Source organism: Arachis hypogaea, chromosome 6, assembly GCF_003086295.3.
Source record: "Arachis hypogaea cultivar Tifrunner chromosome 6, arahy.Tifrunner.gnm2.J5K5, whole genome shotgun sequence".
NCBI lineage: Eukaryota > Viridiplantae > Streptophyta > Magnoliopsida > Fabales > Fabaceae > Arachis > Arachis hypogaea.
In genome coordinates, this window is record NC_092041.1 from 21,987,671 (window position 1) to 21,994,833 (window position 7,163).

Consider the following 7,163-nt stretch of genomic DNA (forward strand, 5'->3'; position numbering starts at 1 on the left):
TCAATTCAGTGATCAAGATATTGACGATTGGATTTTTGATGGTATAGAATTTCACAAATGAATTCTCGTTGCAAGTATAGTTTCTAAACCAACAATAATCCTTTCATACAAAAGATTGCTTGTCACAAGTAACAAACCCCTAAAATTTATAAACCGAAGTATTTAAACCTCGGGTCGTTCTCCCTAGGAATTGTAATGAAGTGTCTTGTTATTGGTTGTGAATCATATTTGGGGTTTTTAAGATTTTGGACAAGAAATATAAATGACAAAGAAAATAAACTAACAACTAACAAAGCTCTTGGCAAGATATGAGAACTAGAAGTTCTATCCTAGTTATCCTTCTCAATTGTGATGAGAATTGTTCATTGCTACCACTTAGTTAACCCTTACTAAAGAAAGGAAAGTCAAGTGGATGAATTGACTTGAGCCACAAGTCCTAGCCAACTCCCAAGGAAAGACTAGCTTTAGTGCACTCCAAACCAATTAGCAATCTCTCCAATTATCAATCAACAAAGGAATTAGATAACTCAAGTGTCACTAATTACTCTACCTAGGCCAAGAGGAACAAATTCTACACTAAAACTAAAAGAGACATTTCAACAAACACATAAAGTGCAATAGAAGTGAACATTATTAAATGCAAGAATTAAAAGAATCCACAACTACAAAAACAAGAGATCAACAATAGAAAAGTAAAGAAGAACAATTATTGTGAATTACCTCTTATTGAATTGAAAGGAAATGGAAGAAACAAAAGTAGATCTACAATCAAAGTATAAGAACAACATAAAGGAAATTACAACCAAAGAATGGAAGAAGAATGAATGTAACAACAAGAAATTGAGAAGGTAGAAGTAGGAGAAGATGAATTAAAATCTAGATCTAAGAACTAAACCTAATCCTAATCCTAATTCTAGAGAGAAGTGAGAGCTTCTCTCTCTAGAAACTAGTTCTAACTAATTCTAAAACTAAACTATGACTAATGGTAACTAACATGTGTTTCCCTCTTCACTCCTTGGGTTAAATAGCATCAGAAATGAGTTGGATTGGGCCCACAAGGCTTCTAAAATCGCTGGCCACGTTTTGCTTCAAGTGGACTAGGTGGCAGCAACGGCGCGTGCGCGTACTTTGCGCGTGCGCGCCACCATACTTGTAGCAACTATGGTAAATCTTATATCGTTTCGAAGCCCCGGATGTTAGCTTTCTAACCCAACTGGAACCGCATCATTTGGACCTCTGTAGCTCAAGTTATGGTCATTTAAGTGCGAAGAGGTCGGCTTGACAGCTTTCCGGTTCTTTCATTTATTCATGGGTTCTCCAACTTTTCATGCTTCTTTCTTCATTCCCTTGATCCAATCTTTGCCTCCTAAACCTTAAACCACTTAACGAACATATCAAGGCATCTAATGGAATCAAGGAGAATTAGATTTATCTATTTTGAGTCCTAAAAAGCATGTTTTCACTCTTAAGCACAATTAAAGGAGAATATACAAAACCATGCTATTTTATTGAATAAATGTGGGTGAAAGGTGACAAAATCCCCTAAATTCAATACAAGATAAACCGTCAAATTGGGGTTTGTCAGATATATGTTAAACTTTAACACACAAGCTTAATACAAGTTCATTATTGTGTTACCTATTGATGTTAATAAGAATCAATAGACAGTTCTCCCAACTCTTTTGGAACCTATTGCCACTATATTGGGCAAGATGACATTCTTTAGCACAACTAGAGAAACAAAATAGCAAGTGCACAATATTATAGGTGAATTACACTTAAATATCACTCTATCCTCATCATTTTTTATGATCCCATTGGGATAAACAACTACACATAAAAATTTATTACTATTTATTTCTATGAAGAAGAACAGAGAGTAGTGGCATGAATGTATTGTGGTCAACTTTGGAGGCTTCAAACTCCTTATATAAAAAATATCTTTTGATGTAATTATCTACACTACAAGAAATTTGCTGATTACTATCAAATTTATCATTGACTTCTGCTTGGAACTGTTCCGACGAATTTATCGTCGGATTTTGCGTGAAAGTTGGTGAATATTTTTGTCTGGCTAAAATGTTATCGTCAAATTTTGTAACCCCCTCCAAAATCTGCCAGCAAGTTCTGGTACGAAGGAATAATTTATTGGAGCCAACATTACTGTTGCATTTACAAGCAAAAAATTCATTGGCAACCCTAAAAAATGAAATGCATCGTTTTGGTTACTGGCAGCTTATTACCATTGGATTTTTTACTCGTAAATCTGACAGTAAATTTGAAATGTGAGCCACTTCTCCCTCATTCTGTGAATCCAATCTCTCTTCTCCTCTTTTCTCTTCTTTTTCCTTCTCCTCTCATTTGAAGCCCACCTCTGTTGGCGTCACAAGTTATCCTTCGTTGTCATCACACTTCATTTTGTGGTCGTCATTTCTGTGGGAGTCACACAGAAACTGTCTCCCGCATCTCTACCCACCGTTGTTGTGGTCCATCGAACTAGAGGTAAGTATTGTCTTCATTTTGTTTAGTTTTCATAAAAAAGAAAAACTTTACATCAAATTTTGCACCGAAACAAAGATGCCACCATCGAAGGTAAATTTTCATTCAATCTTAATTTTTATAGAATTTTTTTCTAACTTATGGTATTGTTATAACTTTATTTAATTTTGACATGTGTGATCAGTGTTTAAAAGTAAAGTTAGATTAGGTAAATTTTAAATTAAGTTAATAAATTAGTTTTCTTTAAATTTTTTTAATAGAGTTTTATTAAATTTTTTATTGTGTGCTTATTATATTATTTTAGTTTAATTAAAAATTAAATAGGGTTAGATGTTGTACAAAATTGTAAATCACACTTTTCACAACTTATACCACTAACCAACAAGTGCACTGGGTCGTCCAAGTAATACTTTACGTGAGTAAGGGTCGATCCCACGGAGATTGTTGGCTTGAAGCAAGCTACGGTTATCTTGTAACTCTTAGTCAGGATATAATATCAATAATGATTCTTAGTTTTAATTGTAAAAAGTAAAAGAGCATGAAATAAATACTTATTATGCAGTAATGGAGAATATGTTGGGGTTTTGGAGATGCTTTGTCTTCTGAATTCCTGTAACATAATGCTTTCTCACTTTGAAACATGCAAGGGTCCTTCCATGGCAAGTTGTATGTAGGGCATCACTGTTGTCAATGGCTACTTCCCATCCTCTCAGTGAAAATGGTCCAAATGCTCTGTCACAGCACGGCTAATCATCTGTTAGTTCTCGATCATGTCGGAATAGAATCCGTTGATTCTTTTGCGTTTGTCATCACGCCCAACAATCGCGAGTTTGAAGCTCGTCACAGCCATCCAATCCTTGAATCCTACTCAGAATACCACAGACAAGGTTTAGACTTTCCGGATTCTCAAGAGTGGCCGCCAAAGGGTTCTAACTTATACCACGAAGATTCTAATTAAGGAATCTAAGAGATACTCATTCAATATAATGTAGAATGGAGGGGGTTGTCAGGCACGCGTTCATAGGTTGAGGATGGTGATGAGTGTCACGGATCGTCACCTTCTTCATAGTGAAGTGCGAATGAACATCTTAGATAGAAATAAGCGTGTTTGAATGGAAAACAGAAATAATTGCATTAATTCATTGAGACGCTGCAGAGCTCCTCACTCCCAACAATGGAGTTTAGAGACTCATGCCGTCAAAAGGTACAAAGTTCAGATCTAAAAATGTCATGAGATGCAAAATAAGTCTCTAAAAGTTGTTTAAATACTAAGCTAGTAACCTAGGTTTACAGAAAATGAGTAAACTAAGATGGATAGTGCAGAAATCCACTTTTGGGGCCCACTTGGTGTGTGCTGGGGCTGAGACTTGAGCTTCTCACGTGCCTGGGCTGTTTCTGGAGTTAAACGTCAGGTTGTAACCTGTTTCTGGCGTTCAACTCCAACTTGTAACCTGTTTCTGGCGTTCAACGCCAGAATGCAACATGGAACTGGCGTTAAATGCCAATTTACATCGTTTATCTTCGCGCAAAGTATGAACTATTATATATTGATGGAAAGCCCTGGATGTCTACTTTCCAACCCAATTGAGATCGCACCAATTGGACTCCTATAGCTCCAAAAAATTCATTCCGAGTGCAAGAAGGTCAGAATCCAACAGCATCATCAGTCCTTTTTCAGCCTGAATTAGATTTTTGCTCAGCTCCCTCAATTTCAGCCAGAAAATACCTAAAATTACAGAAAAACACACAAACTCATAAAGTCCAGAAATATGAATTTTGCCTAAAAAATAATAAAAATATACTAAAAAGTAGCTAGAACCTACTAAAAACTACCTAAAAACAATGCCAAAAAGCGTATAAATTATCTGCTCATCAACACCAAACTTAAATTGTTGCTTGTCCCTAAGCAACTGAAAATGAAATAGGATAAAAAGAATATAATATACTATAAATTCCAAAATATCAATAAAGCTTAGTTCTAATTAGATGAGCGGGACTAGTAGCTTTTTGCTTCTGAACAGTTTTGGCATCTCACTTCATCCTTTGAAGTTTAGAATGATTGGCATCTATAGGAACTCAAAATTCAGATAGTGTTATTGATTCCCCTAGTTTAGTATGTTGGTTCTTGAACACAGTTACTTTATGAGTCTTGGCCGTGGCCCTAAGCACTTTGTTTTCCAGCATTACCATCGGATACATAAATGCCACAGACATATAACTGGGTGAACCTTTTCAGATTGTGACTTAGCTTTGCTAAAGTCCCCAATTAGAGGTGTCCAGAGTTCTTAAGCACACTCTTTTACTTTGGATCATGACTTTAACCACTCAGTCTCAAGCTTTTCACTTGGACCTGCATGCCACAAGCACATGGTTAGGGACAGCTTGATTTAGCCGCTTAGGCCTGTATTTATTTCTTTGGGCCCTCCTGTCTATTGATGCTCAAAGCCTTGGATCCTTTTTATCCTTGCCTTTTGGTTTTAAGGGCTATTGGCTTTTTCTGCTTGCTTTTTCTTTTTCTTTTATTTTTTCTTTTGTTTTTGTTTTTTTTTTTTCGCAAGCTTTTTTTTATTCACTATTTTTTCTTGCTTCAAGAATCAATTTCATGATTTTTCAGATTATCAATAACATTTCTCTTTATTCATCATTCTTTCAAGAGCTAACAATTTTAACATTCATAAACAACAAGATAAAAAATATGCACTGTTCAAGCATTCATTCAAAAAACAAAAAGTATTGCCACCACATCAATATAACTAAACTAATTTCAAGGATGAATTCAAAACTCATGTACTTCTTGTTCTTTTGTATTAGAAACATTTTTTATTTAAGAGAGGTGAAGGATTCATGGAATGATTCATAGCCTTAAGACATAGTTACTAAATACTAATGATCATGTAGTAAAGACTCAAAACATAGACAAACATATAGCATAAAACCGAAAAACAGAGAGATAAGAACAATGAAGTTAAGAAATTAATCCACCTTAGTGAGGGTGGCACCTTTTTCTTGAAGGACCACTGGTGTTTTTGAGCTCCTCTATGTCTCTTTCTTGCCTCTGTTGCTTGATCCCTAGTGATTTTGGTGCTCCAATCCTTAGTTGCTCCCAATAATCATGTGGAGGAAAATGTATCCCCTGAGGTATCTCAGGGATTTCTTGATGAGGGAATTCCTCATGCTCTTGTTGAGGTCCATGAGTGGGCTCTCTTGATGTGCAGTAAAATACTCTACTACTGAGCTATGGACCCTTGAGATGAATCTCTCCATCTCCCATGACTTAGAGTTGGAAGCAATTGCCTTTCCTTTCCTCTTTCTTGAGGTTTCTCTGGCCTTAGGTGCCATCAATGGTTATGGAAAAACAAAAAAAGCTATGCTTTTACCACACCAAACTTAGAATATTGTTCGCCCTCGAGCAAAAGAAGAAAGAAGGGAGTAGAAAGAGAAATGAAGGAGATGGAGGTGTGTGAATGGGTGAGTTTGGGAAGGGAATAGTTTGAATTTGAATGGTGAGGTAGGTGGGGATCCTGTGGGGTCCACAGATCTTGAGGTGTCAAAGATTTCTCATCCCTGAACCATTTAGGCGTGTAGAACGCCCTCTTAGTGCAATCCTAGCGTTTAACGCCAGACTGCTGCTTGTTTCTGGCGTTAAACGCCCAAATATAGCTTGTTTCTGACGTTTAACGCCAACCTGATGCTTGTTTCTGGCGTTAAATGCTGGCTTGGTGCTTATTTCTGGCGTTAAACGCCAGACAACTCTTTCTCCAGGGTGTGCTTTTTTCTGCTATTTTTTATTCTGTTTTTAATTTTTGCAATTGTTTTCTGACTCCACATGATCATAAACCTAATAAAAACATAAGAGAACAATAGAAAGATAGATAAATAAAAATTGGGTTGCCTCTCAATAAGCGCTTCTTTATTATCTTTAGCTGGACTATTACTGAACTTTTAATCAAGTCTCAGTTTTGAGCATTCTTGCTCAAAATTGCTTTCAAGATAATGTTTGACTCTCTGTCCATTAACAATGAAATTTTTGTTAGAATCATTATCCTGAAGCTCTACGTATCCAAATAGATATCCACCTTACCACCACCACCCTTATGAGCCTTATGAACAACCATCCTTTGAACTATAGCTATTCCAAAATCCTTACTTTTATAGTTCTCTTACATGACCAATCTTTTTTTTCCCTTACAACCCTTCATAGAAGAAGATTTTCAACCATTGATCCAAGAATAAAAAGAGCTTCAATCTTCATCAAAGGGAAATATGAGAAACTGAACCAACTCAACGAATTGATGGACTGAATTTCTACAAGCCTACCTACACACTCTTTTCTTGTACTACCATTAGACGAATGTGCAGAAATAGAGTCAGCCAAAGAGAGTGGTATAGAAGAAAGCTTGAAATCTAAAGTGAAATATGAGGAGCCGAAGAGTGGGGTGAAACAAGTGGAGGATGTTGAGCGCATTGAATCGGAAGGAGTAGTTGAAAAGCTAGGAATTGAGCAAAAGATGAATTCCATCATTAAGGATACTTTTGTATCAACCAATGACCTCGATGATCTTTTTAAACCTTCTTCTATTGGGTATGAAAATGATGTTGAAGAGAAATATAGACAACCTTCAAAATACAATTTGACCAATGAAGATGATGTGGAAAAAGTTGAC